This window comes from Branchiostoma floridae, chromosome 14 (genome assembly GCF_000003815.2).
Source record: "Branchiostoma floridae strain S238N-H82 chromosome 14, Bfl_VNyyK, whole genome shotgun sequence".
NCBI lineage: Eukaryota > Metazoa > Chordata > Leptocardii > Amphioxiformes > Branchiostomatidae > Branchiostoma > Branchiostoma floridae.
In genome coordinates this window covers 17393104-17407663 of record NC_049992.1, presented here as the reverse complement: position 1 = coordinate 17407663, position 14560 = coordinate 17393104, and positions in this window count along the sequence as shown.

The window sequence follows — 14560 nt, the reverse complement described above, 5'->3', positions numbered from 1 at the left end:
TCTTGATTTGTAAAGGGGGCTTTAGGACGACTGTTCATTGTATTTCTCGCAAATAGATGAATTTCACTTGTACAGAAAACATACGAGGGGCGTGCAATAAGTAATGGTCCTGACCCACTTCCAGTTGTCTGATCTAAATGAAATTTTGTATGTGTAATAATTCATATCTCTATGGGTTATGTTGCAAAAGACAGCTCTGAACTAATTGTGGTTTCTGATTTACTGGTGTTTGAACTTAGTCAGGTGCGAAATGGACCAGGTGTGAAATGGAACCAGTTGAGTGTCGCGCAGTGATCCGGTTTTTGTATTTGAAAGGACGCACACCAAAGAAGACTTTTGATGAAATAAATGAAACTTATGGTGATGATGCCCCATCATATGACCTTGTAAAACGCTGGCATCCTGAATTCAAACGTGGCTGGAAGTCTGTGGAAACAGCTCCCAGACCTGGTCGTCCCTCTTGTGCCATTGATGAGGCATCAGTTGGAGGACCAACCTGGGGTGTCCTACAAAATCGGTGTCCAGAGCTGCATCAAACGATGGGAGAAATGCATAACTCTGGGTGATTTCTATGAAGAGAAAGACTAATAGCTGTGCCAAGTTTCATTAATCTCCTGCTATGGGAAATGGGTCAGGACCATTACTAATTGCACGCCCCTCGTATCACTACTGCATGTTTGTCTTCTCTGGCACAACCAGTGGAAGTGCATCTCTTCGGTAAGCAAAAAAGGTTCGAGACCACTTGTTTATTCTTGACCTGATCTTTGATACAGAGGTAACTTTTACATTTACAAAGTAGTAATCATGGTGTTTATTACACACAGCATTGACGAGTAATCCCTGTGGCCTCTCCAGTCGTGAGGGTAACCGCGTATGTTAGATTAATAAGTACAGCCTCATCTCGATGTTTCGGGATCACTGATCCAAGCTGATCCCAATTTCTAATCTGTCAGGCGCCGACATTTTGATTTCACCTGACACGGCGAAACGCAATCACCCCCAAATTCCGCGACTGTACCAAAAAGAAGTCAATACGGTCGACTGATACCCCCATCCCACTATAACGGCAACCTTGCTGCGGCTGAGCAATTTGAATCCGCGAATTTCAGAGATAGAAAGTTTTGTGTTTTAGTATCTTTTTGAATCAGTTATTTATCATATTATGGGTCAATTTAGAATCGCGTGGTGCATCGGCAGCGTGTTTGACTAAGGACCGAGATGTCTCGAGTTCGAATCCTGCCGTGTCACCGATCTTATGACCTTCGGAAATTCATTTTACACGCCTTTCTTCACTTCACTTATCAGTTAAAAAAATTACCTTTCTCCGGCTTGGTTTATCCCTCGGATACGACGTTAAAAGAAATTCCCTTGTTTTGAGAGAGCCACACCCCACGCACGGTAATCAACCCACCACACCTTTCGAAAACGAGTACAGTCAAACCTGTATCAGGGGCCATCTCTACAGAGGGGCCACCTGTCCATAGTGGCCACTTTTTGTCGGTCCCTTGGGTCTTTTATCTACAAGTTGTCACCTCTATACAGAGGCCACCTGTCTATAGTGGCCACATTTGTCCGGTCCCCTGAGTGGCCACTATAGACAGGTTTGACTGTAGGAGCATGCCCCGGTGTGTTATGGTACAAATCTTACAGTCGGTGTATAGGCTACAGAATGTTTAGGATATTGAGGGTGGTAGCTTCAAACGAAAGAAGAAGAGGCATAAAAATAAATTCCAATGATGAGGTGAAGTGCTGCATAATTCTTAAACAAATGGCAGCGAGGTCGCAGAGCGATCGCCGTATTGTGGAATGGGCGTGGGGGGGGGGGGGGGTCATGACTTGCGTTTGGTTTGCAGCGCGGGTATATAAAGCATTTGCCGTAAGTCAAGGGCCCAAAAAAATGGGAGGATTTGCTACGTAGATACTTCAATAACAGTGGTCTTAGGGCTGTAAATAGGGAGGGGTGTTAATACCAAATACCAAAATAGCCCTGATTTCCTGAAGCAACACGATGTTTTAAGCACTTCTATGTAATTTTTTAAAAAATTTCATCCAAAAACCCCCCCCCACCCTGAAAATTACTTTTGCAACCCTGAAAATGTGTCTTTTTTTGCAATTTCAAAGGTTATTCACTTTTGTTCCCTTACAATGTACAGATATGTCCAAGATGGGCCATTGAATTATCTTATATGTGTCATGTGGTATTGTAAGAGAACTTTGTACAATGAAAAGTCTAATGTCAAGGTCATTTTGTAGGTCAAAGGTCAACAAAATGCCCTTTTTTTAAAATCACAACACTTTCACATTTTGTCAAATCTGTCCCGAGTTTACTCTCCTTTGGTTTCCTGGACAGATTCCCATGTCCTTTTGGCCTTTCAAAGCCCCATGCATTACATTAGATTTAAAATAGTACAACATATAGCTGCCATTTATTATTCAAATTTGCCGCCAAGACAAGTATGACACAATTTGGCGGGAATTACTATGACTCCAGAACTATGATTCCCGCCAAACGTTTTTAATCAATGGCGGCAAATTCAAATGGAACCTACTAAATACAATTTTTTCTTAAGTATATAAGGTGATGTTTCTTTGTTTCGATCACAAACCTACATCAAAGTTTCACATGCGACATACTAATTGAAACAATTAACAATGGCGGAAGTTTGTACAAGGTCAAAAGCCAAGAAAGAACTTGCAGGGGTAACGTATATGGAAGCGTCAGATCTCCCTAATGGTGTCTTGCCACGGAAGAAAGACATCATCGAATGTATGATGTATCTACTTCGCCCTGCAAGAGCAGGTAAAGTCCAGCGAACCAGAGCTATGGCTGCAAAGATTCTCGCCTCTGCATTAAAAGACCACTGGTTGTTCTGCAACATATATACCATTGGGGAGCAATACATTGCCAGCAGGATAGAAGCACTTTACACCCGCTTCCTGACCAATATAAATCGGCCACAGTGCAAACGAAGTGAGAAATGGAAAAGTGACATGAATGAATACAATGGTGATATGGACAAGCTGTTTGACATTTTTTGCGAGAACAAATCGGCACGGGAGTCCCAGGAAAACACGTTTGGGGTCAAGATGGGAGACGAGGAATGGGAATTCTTGAATTCCATGCGCAATGAGCGCAAGGGCTACTGCGAGGAGCAGGTTGATAGAAAGTGGGAGAGAACAATGCAACAAAAAAATGCAAGGGAAAAGGCCTTGCAAGCCAGGCAGAAGAAAGAAGAAGAGCGCAAGAAGGCTGACAGAACGTTACTTGGGTCAACATACGATGAAGCTATGGAGGAGGTGACCACAGAGACCACTGCCGTATCTACTGACCGTACATCAGAGGAAGATGTTACAGCAGATAGTACATATGATCCTACAACTGAGGAAATCCAGTCCAAAAGGAGAAAAGTTGTACCTGTTGCCACGGACACTGGCGGCAATGAGAGTGATAGCAATGTAATGCCACAGTGCTATCAGCATCTACGTATATCTGCTCGTAAAGTCAAGCCAGAATTCTATAGGTGTGCGGACAAACTCGTCAGTGTTTACCACTGTTCATACAGCCAGGCTATAGCAGGCATTGTGGAGACTGCAAACATTCTGTTTGGAAGAAAGTGGAAGTACCACTCAGAGGATGACGATGTAATTGACCTGGACACTGTACCACATGATTCACAGCTACGTCAGGCAGGAAAAGCTATTCTGGCCCTCGCCCTTTCAGAAATTGTTGAGTTGATGATGTCGAGTTCCGACGTTGTCATCACCTACCATGATGATGGAAGCAAGAAGAAGGGATGTGGATCATTTAGCGTCCAGGGCATCACGATCAATGGCAAATACCGTGCCTTCCCCACGCTTCCGATTTCCTCTGAGACTAGAGAGAACCTCACCCAGCTAAGAATCACAGTCCTGAACATTCTATCTGTTGTAAGTAATGGTAAGTACACTGCCAAGGATATACAAGAGAAGGTCACTTTCAAGCTCACTGATGGCGTGAGTCACAACTTCGGCATTGAAGAAATGGTGGCTCTAGAGCTTGGCACCGACCACATACCGGACCACCTTCTCTGCCACACGCATCCTGTGCTGATGTTCAACCGTGAACTTATCAATCTCTTTGCAGCCATCGAACAGGGTATAGGCTCAGAGAAGATTTTCAGTATGTTCCTGGTAACTGCAACAAACCAACACAACAGTGTCACTGAGCAATTCATCCACTGTGTTACCAATCTGTTCAGTCCCGATTTTAACCATAAGGCATGGAACCAGAGTGCACAGTTCTCCATCCATATGTCCCCTAAGAAGAATCTTGCAGTAGGGTTCAGGAAGGAACGTTTCAATCGTTTTGTGTACCTTTGTGCCGTCATTCTGTACCTTGATCCCTACATCTGGTCCTTCCTTGCAAAGTATGAACATGTCACTAACACTCTGGCCTGCATTGTGAGGACATTTGAAGGAGTTGAGTTTCTGAAGGTGCACCTAGCAGTAGGTGCGTTGTTCGGTGTCCATTTGATAGAGCCTTTCCTAGCGATCACCACGTCGACAACTATCGACTACGGTAGACTCACACTTCACATGAAGGAACTGTACCATGATCTGACAACGACTAATCCACGGGAACTTCTGGACACTTCCAAGCCAGCCTTTGGATTCACAACTACAGAGTTGTTCCAGAACTGCAAGTACAGTGAAGAGATTCTCTCAGCTGTTGCCGATGTTGTGAAAGAACATTCAGACAGAATTGTCAAAGTTGCTTCCCTTGCGCTACCAAAACTCGCCGAAGGGTTCCATAGACAAAGGGGAAACGTATTTGGGTTTGGAGAATATGACGAAACAAGTGAACTCCTAGTTAGCAGAAAGAATCAAGCTAAGTTGAAGCAAGCACCAATCAACAACATTGCTGCTGAGAGGCACGTTGGATCGTTCCAGCATGAGTTGTCCGTCCGAGGAGCTGGTAAGTTGGATGCTGCAAGTAGAAGCATTGTGAAGGCGAAGTCAGTCGACCTGATTGAACTCAAGCCAGCAGACGAAATGGACAAATTCCGTGACCTGGTTAGGCAAGACGGTAAGCTCGTAGCCCTGTGGAAGAGTTGGAAGGATTCACAGCAGAAGCTAGAAGAGAAGGGACTCAGCGTGAAAGAAGCTCAGAATGAGGACCTGGATCGAAAACGGAATGCAGATTTGCACAAGCTGAAGTCCATGGGTGGTCCCTTCACGACACCAGAGGAGGTTGACAAATTCACGCAGTCAACTTTATCTGAGGAAGCCAAAGTGGACCGGCTGTATCTTGAAATTAGGTACAGCAAGGCTACCAGTCTGTCTTTGCCCAAGACTTCTCCTCTGTTCAAGCTAAAGGAGAAATACAAGAATCTGTCTTTGTCTAGATATGCCAACAACTTGAAGACCTATTTGTCAAAGATAAGTTGCAGAGCAGACGTGTCCTGGGAAGACTTTGACGCAGTCGTTAATGATCTACATGTATCAAAGTGAACCACAATGAACATTATGACTGTGGTTGACGATGTTATGTTGAATTCTGTTATGGATACCTGTAGTTACAGCAGAAATGTTCCAACGTCCGAATCAGGTATTCGAATGTTCGATCGTGCCACAGTCGGCATGCACAGAGTATGTTCGAAATATTCGATGGAAGCCTATGTGACTTTATGTATCACACAAACTATTCTCGTGACATGATACACAGCAGAGGAGCCAGTGAGCTCATAATAAACATGTTTCTTCTTTGAACTTTGAGAAATGTGTGAAAGTCGTCAATTTTTGCATGAAAATTGGCATTTTTTCCCCATTTTGGTTACCTTTGACCTACAAAATGACCTTCACACAACACTGTTTGCAGTGCAAAGTTTTCCCTTGGCATGGCATGCTACATTATAACCATTAAAGGCTCTGTCAGGAACATTTTTCTACGTCTTACTTAATCAAAAGGAGTAGATGTTTAAAAAAAAGCCAAAAAACACATGTTTTCAGGGTTGAAAAAGTAATTTTCAGGGTAGGGGGGGGTTTTCGGGCTGGACTTCTTACTTTTTTACATGAATGTCGTTCCAAGACATGGACGCATGGGAAAATCAGGGCTAAAGTTCAATCTGATAATTTTCGTGAAATAACACCCCTCCCTACTGTAAAGAGCGTCGTGCTTCATACGTTGATACGTGACTGGACAAAGCACTTTAACGTACAGCAGATAACACAAAATGACTTGGAAACATTCTGAGCTTAAATGATACATGTACAGGTGCATAAGAAGCCAAACAGACAAATCTTGGCTAGCAAAATAACAAAAGCTTAAGATTTTCAAAAATATAGTGTTGTTCTATTGAAATGTACAGGGGAGACTGAAACTGAGATCTCAAGTCAAATTCTCGTTGAAACTGAACTATGGCAGTTGCTATTAGCATGATATAGCGACGACATACAACAACACAAAGTCGAACCTAATTACAAGAATACCTAAGGTAGGGTATGCTAAACCAGGCTGGGGTTTCCACTATTCTGGGCAATACCTCTTATCAACCGTCCGCCAATCAGAGAATGGTCTTTACCCAAAGGAACGAATTGGGGCGATTCTCTGATTGACTGAAAACTGCTTGTTATTTACACCCACGGAAGCGTAAACTTCAATCCGATTTATCTGATCAAAAGTTTTCCCAGAGTATATAGAGGCACGTTATATATATGCGTAGGAGAATGTATCTTGAAATTTTGGGAGAGAGTAAAAGCTTCTAGTAATCTCAGGAAAAGCAAGGGATTATTTTGCATCAAAACAGCATCAGCGAGGCTAACATGCTACATATTGCATTGTTAATCAATAGGAAATAAAGTGCCCGTCGTCGATAAGGTGAAAAATGATACTTGACGTTCCTTGCGTGGGCGAAGCGTGCACCAACATCAACCATAAAATGAAAGTGTTTGCGGTGCATGCCGTTATGTCTTTATGCAACATTGAGCGATCAGTGATTATTACCAATCTGGCTACAGTTTTTTTTTATTTTCTTTCATCCGTTTCGCTGATGCTATGTGGGGATATTTTTGGAGCCCTTGTTCAACTGTCACAAAGCCAACATCAGAAGCACAATCGTTTAACGCTTAGTGGCTGTAGAAGAAATAAGCAGTCATGTGAGTCAGCCAATAGCTTTCCTCCTACGCGTAATACTTAATTGATAAGCCTTGCATAACATGGGATGATGAGCATATTTGAGGACTCGAAAATTATTCACAGAGTTATAAAAAAATGCTGCTCATATTAATAAAAAGTAGCAAAGAAATGTTACGTAATGAAAACTTGACATATTGACGTATGTGCGTATTGGTTTATTCACAGCTCATTAAACCATTTACAAAATGTTCCAACATGTTGGAACATGCTTTATTTTGTATAACTTTAGATTTCATGTCTGGACACAGGTTGTTCTTGCGGTGTACCATCTATAGGTGGTATCTCACTGCACTTGGGGCACCGGTGCGGCACTGCTGTGTTATTTTCGGCAATTTTGATTTAATTGAGATATTGCGTAATACGCAAGTGTATGACCAGAAGACAGCAAAATGCACAAAACGTAAGAAAATTCGTTCTTATCTCTGAAATTCGTTGAGTAATCTTTCGAACCCCACAGTGCCGCACCGGTGCCCCAAGCGCAGTGAGATACCACCTTAAAGCTATACAACGTAAGATTTGAACAAAACAAAAAGTAGCTTTCATTACTTTTTCTTTACATTGTAAGTATAGTATCGAGAGAGAGAGAGAGAGAGAGACTAAGAGATATGACGTAAATGTACTGGTAGGGTTAACATCCGGTTGATGCCATATTTGTGACACGCAGATTTTGGATGTCCTTTCCAGACGCTTAGCCTTACGCGTAACCGCGCAGTCCCTCGCGTGTAAAACCAATCTGATGCAGTTCTTGCTACCCAATAAAAGCTGGGGAATGGTGCGAGTCGAAACCTGCCAACCTTGTACTTCCTTAAATTGCCTTTCACGCTGTTCATGTACTATGGGATTTGGAAAGACCACCCGGTGAAAAGATATATCACCAAAGCCATTGTTACACGATACAGGCTACTAACACCCACTTAAATCCACTAGAGCAAAGATTCGACGGATCGCCCAACGAATTCCATAAATAAAGAAAAAAATAGTGTTTTATACCATCTTCAAGAATGTTGTATTTTGGGTAGCGTTTGTGTAAGTCTGAACATACTATGATTATGGTTTTTGCGTGGTACATAACTCTTTGCGCTGTGAGTAAGTGGTGTAGGTTTGGTCCACCTAGCGGCTTGTTTGGTAACTGAAAGGGGCAGTTTAGTGTCAGAATTTCAAGGGGAATAACAAAATTAGGGGTTGACGGATTGTCATGATTTGGGGTATTTCAAACATTCTGTCTGTTTTGTTGTCGATATCCAGTACATTTTTCCAATAATGAAATCAACTGGTTACACAAATCCCATTTCCGTCAGCAATTGCCGTCTAGTAAAATAATGACCGAATGACAACACAGGGGGTGAACTGAAGCATGGTTTTGGTGAAGTCCAGAGCCTTGCTAAGGGTTTGTTTCTCACTGTACCTGGGGCACCGTTGCGGCACTGCGGGGTTCGTTCACTGCGGCACTGTTGTGCTATATTCGACGATTTTTTTTTTTAGATTTAGATATTGCGTAATAAGTAAAAGTATGACTTAGAAGACAACAAAATACACAAAATGTAAGAAAATGTGTTCGTTTACTCTGAAATTCTTTGAGTAATCTTTCGAACCCCGCAGTGCCGCACAGGTCAGAGGTCATCACCGGCGGTTAGACACCTTCCAGTTCGCTCCGACAATTTTTCCCTATTACGCAAGTATTCGCCTTTATTTTGGCTTTATTTTAAGTTTATTTCGTTGACCCAAGCATTCTTTTCATATACACAGCATTTAAAAAAAAACCTGAAAGTAAAATCCGACGGAAAATAAGGCTCTAAGCCGTATGCCCAATTCAGCGGCGCATACCTGTGTGGAAGGTGTCTACCATTCAGTGTCTACCCGCGTTACCCCACAAATATTACTTATGCAATATCTTAGGAATTAAGTATAGACTGTAGATATTGTAGTGATAGTTCTTAGGGATTATAGGTGATTATGATACGCAAATAAGCCTTTGTTTCATGTAATACAGTGACGTTTCTGTTACACAATTTTGGCGCCAAACACACATTATTGCATCATTGTAAACGCCGCTTTTCATATGTTAATTGAGCGCCCAACTAGATCCACCTGTAAGCATGCAGTTGACTTGATGATAGCCTGGTTACCATCACACTGTATCATATATTGATTGATGTAGTTAACTCCTTGCTACGCTTTGGAACTTCCTGGAGTCCTCTATTAAGATGTCATTACTAGAAAAAATGTTAGTGATCGTGCAGCTCTTGGCTGTAATTACAATAGCTTTATTACCTAAAGCCAGCTGCACATTTGAGTCAAGTAAAGCGAAATCGACGGACAGATGGCAGATTGCACCACGTCGACCCCCATCCCTCGCTCTGTGCGGAATCTACGCTGTCAGCAACGTTGCTACATCTGAGCGCAACACTGAAGTTAGAGACACTAACCCATCAACATCGAGCCATCATCTGAAAAATGTGTCTAAACTCCTGGCGACACTGGCCTTGCTGCTGGCTGGAGATGTCCAGACGAACCCTGGACCCATAGACCTGAATTTGGCACGTAAAGGACTGCATATAGGCCATATAAATATTAACAGCTTACGTAATAAGGTTCAAGAGATCGCTAATGTATTGTACACGAACAACCTACACATTCTCGCAATTTCTGAATCACACTTAGACAACAGTGTGTATGACGGAGCGCTTAATGCCGGCGATTACACTATCTTACGCAAAGACCGTAATAACAAAGGAGGGGTGTCGCCATGTACATAAAAAACAATATTCCGTATAAAAGACGGTTTGACTTGGAAACCCCCGAAATTGAACTTATCTGGGCGCAAATACACATTCCACACACACAGCCAATCTTGGTAGGATGCCTATACAGGCCTCCAAGTGCCAAGTTGGACTACCTCAACAGAATCATACAGGCATTTGATTTGGCGACAAATACAGAACAGGAAGTATTGATACTAGGTGATTTTAATATAAACTGGACAAACATGACCTGTACCTTAAGAGACAAACTTTACCTAGAGTCGACTGCATTGAATATTAAACAAATGGTTAATCAAGCAACTAGAATAGTCAAGACTTCCAAAGGTCCAGTAAACTCTTCTTGTATAGATCTAATTTTTTCAAACAGGCCTGAAAAACTAACAAGCACACAGTCCGTCCCTCTAGGATGTTCAGACCACAATCTTATACACACAACTCGCAAAACGAAAGTTCCAAAGGGCCAACCGAAAATCGTACAAAAACGTTCGTATAAACGATTCAACCTAGATGAATTCCTGTTAGATATCTTGTCTGTTCCATGGCACCTAGTGCAAAATAAAGAATGTGTAGATGACGCTTTGGAGTGTTTCATGGCTCTTTTCACAGAGATATGCGACAAACACGCTCCTGTCAGAAAGTGTTCAGTAAGGGCGTCGCCCGCCCAGTGGGTAGACGGCGACCTTCGAGAACTCATGGCACAGCGTGACAACGCAAAGCGTGAAGCACAGGTGTCGGGAATGGAATCAGACCACAAGATCTACAAAAGACTCAGGAATTTAGTAGTAAATGAAAACAGAAAGAGGAAGAAAGCCTTCTACAGGGAACAAATTGAATTATGCAGTAGCACTAAAGACAGCAAGCAACTCTGGAAAGTTGTTAACGGAATGTTAGGTAAAAACAATTCAAGTGCACCGAATTCCATTGAAGTGGACGGACAAATACTGACAAAACCAGCTGAAATCGCTGAATATTTCAACGAATATTTCATTGAAAAAATACAAAAACTCTCCAAAGATGATAACCCGGACATACCGAACTCAGTAGCTCCCATAGAAGAATATATCATGGCTAATAAGAACTGTTCCTTCTCCTTTCAATATGTAACTGTCGAGCAGGTGCACGCTTTGTTGAAAGCACTGCCCCCAGGTAATGCTACTGGCCACGACAATGTTGACAACACTTTCTTGAAACTTTGCGCCGATCACATTGCTCCCCCATTATGTCACATATTTAACTGTTCCATCAGGCGAGGCATCTTCCCTTCACAATGGAAGATAGCAAAGGTTCTACCACTTATAAAGAATAAATCCACCCCGCTTAGCGGACCTAACAGTCGCCCCATCAGCCTGTTACCAGCAATTAGCAAGGTCATGGAAAGGATATGCCAGAAACAAATTCAATCTTACCTTGTTTCCAATGACATAATTTCCGAAAACCAACATGCGTATAGAAAATCACACTCTACAGCTAGTGCCCTTATACAAATGTCTGACTACTGGTTGGGGGAGATAGATAAAGGGAATTTGGTTGGCGCCGTTATGCTAGATTTTAGCGCGGCATTTGATGTCATTAACCACGATATTTGTTTAGCCAAGCTTAAGAGCTATGGTTTTGAGGAATCGGCGATCAAGTGGGTACAGAGTTATCTTGGCAACAGGAAACAAGCTGTATTCGTTAACGGTAGTTTTTCCTCTTATAAAGAATCCAGGTGTGGCGTTCCCCAAGGCAGCTGCCTGGGTCCATTGCTTTTCTCTATATTTGTCAATGATCTCCCCGCAGTTACAAATAGTATAGTAGTCATGTACGCTGATGATTCAACGCCCTCAGCATCGGCTCCCACCGTCGCAAAATTGAAATACAAATTGCAGACTGACTTGGAGCGAATCTGGGATTGGGTACAAACTAATCATCTTGTTCTCAATATTGGAAAAACTAAATCAATCATGATGGGTACGCAACAAAAACTAAAACGTAATCCCAAATTAGAACTAAGAATAGATGGAACAGACATTACACATGTAGAACAGGCTGAACTGTTAGGTCTCACTATAGACCAACGTCTCACATGGGGATCGCATATTGACAAAACTAAGAATAAAATGGCAGGCATACTAGCCACAATAAGACGACACAGGAAGTACTTCACAAAAAGTATATTGAGATCTTTTATTCAGGCTCTGGTTTTGTCACACATTGACTACGGCTCAGTGCTGCTATCCTCTGCACCACAGACACACATAGATGGTCTTCAGGTGGTCCAGAATCGCGCTGCTCGCCTGGCCACAAACAAACCCTTTGACACCAACCTGGAAGACCTACACATGCAGTTAAAGTGGCAAACCGTCAAAGAAAGACTCTTCACAAATACTCTATGTACATTCCACAAAATTGTTAAGGAAAGGCAACCCCAATGCATCTTCAAGCAATTACAAACAATTCAATCCATACATGAGCATCACACGAGGCTGTCTACTAGAGGAGCATTCACTCAATCAAAACCCAAAACAAACGCTAAAACAAGGACATTTGGCTACAGATGCATCAAAACCTATAACACATTGCCAAACACAACGACATCATACAACAACATTGAGTTCAAATCTAGGATAAATGAGCTTGCGAAAACACGAGACAAAAGACAACCCCTGAGCACATGGTGGTAATGATTTTTATATTTCAGTATATCTAAGTTATACATTTATCTTGTGTTATTAGTACACTTTTGATTGGATTGTGTTTCAATCAATTAAGTTAACTTCTTCTGCTATTCATTATTCGTTATGTATGATCACTTCTTTATTTTGACCTCTGACCTCTGCTTATTATTTTGCTTATTATTTTACGCTAATTATCCGCTTTTGATGTTAAGTTGTTTCTTTTTCATTTCATGTATTTCATTTATTCTTATTATTATGACTCCAGGAAGAGTAGTGGCATGATTTTATGATGTACACTAATGGAGATCGCAATTAAACAAACAAACAACAAACAAAGGTGCCCCAAGTGCAGTGAGATACCACATTAAGACTCTACATCGCTAGGGCGGTCTGAGAAGGTGCATTTCACTGCATAGCCTTAGCTTTAGGCCTGATTATAGATGCTGGCGTCAAGACAAAAATGTATGATACATAGAGACGGAAGCGCCATAGACTTTAGCATGCTTCATACGCACGAACAAACCCAAGCTGGAAATGTACTGTACTGCACCGCACATATGATATAGTACAATACTGCACCCATAGACTTTTACGTCCCATCGACAACAGAGTTTGTTATATGTTGTTACCATAAACCATTGCGCCACCCCAATATATACGCATCTTCCCATTCCACCAGACTTTACTGTCACCACAATAGGCCTGTAACAATGACAAAAGGAAAGGCAGGGGCAAGCACTTGAACTTTCTATTTCACTTTAATGGAAACAGAGATGAGGTTTCGGCGCCCTCTATAACGGCCCTACACCCGGTCATCAATCACTCGCTCCTTGCTGAGATACATAAATTTCACCCGTGTGTCTGGCGAAGGATTCTAGGAAACACTTACAGTAACCGCATCTTAAATTATCTAACTGAAATACTAGGGGGACATAGAAATTAAGGTTTTCTACATCGATAAATTGGCATTTTTACCTTGCATTGCTTTCTCAACAGTAAAGATTGAAAGAATAGGGGCGTAAAGAATATTGATAGATGGGCATGAATGAATTCTACATATGATTTCTTGGAAGATATGAATGACGTCATCTGGTTTTATTGCCCCTACTGTTATTTTTTACCACTTGTCTTTTATGTGCAAAATGATGAAAGCTACATACGTTTGCGCATCTTGATAGGAAACCTAATAGCTTAAAGGAACAAAAATGGAAACCTTCAAAGAATTGAAATGTCTAGCTAGATCAGAATAAGATGTCCTCGTCAGGGTAGCACACACAATTGCGGCACTCACAATACTAGGGCCTGTATACCTGGAAACATAAGCATACGAAGCTCAGCTTCAAAATCAGAATGAAGGGCTACCTAGTCACTTGCGTATTCGCGTAAGCCTGTAAGTCTCGAACTCTGACAGAAAAACTAGAGAAAAGAGGTGATATACTTACAGCAGGTTCTTCGGATCAAATCTGGAATGCTTAAGCTTTAAGTGTGGAATAGAGTCAGGCAAAACACCGGTCCGTACGAAACACAGTAAAGAAACAGATCTAGAAACTGTAGTAGTACGGGCACGTGTCACAATCATTGTGACTAGCCAAAACTATCATGCAGGGAACGGTCCATGGAGGAAGGAAGAGGGGTAGGCAACGGAGTATTATTTAAGGGAATGGACAGGCAACGATTTACAATTCGATGCCAATGGTTGAATGTTATGACGGACTTTACATTGGCCCGTATGGTTTATATTTTGCATAGACAGGGAAGCCAGTGACTATGTATACAGGGTCGCTATCGGTACCTTAATCCTTTTCCCGAACTTTCATTTCCTCTTTAATCTACCCTAAGATCAATCCGTTGATTATTCCTTCACACTGATTACAGATCTAATCCTTAGGACATGGAAAACCTTATCTGTTCAAGGACCCTCTTATCATCTAAATTGCATGTTTGTCAATGAGGGCCATAGAAATGTT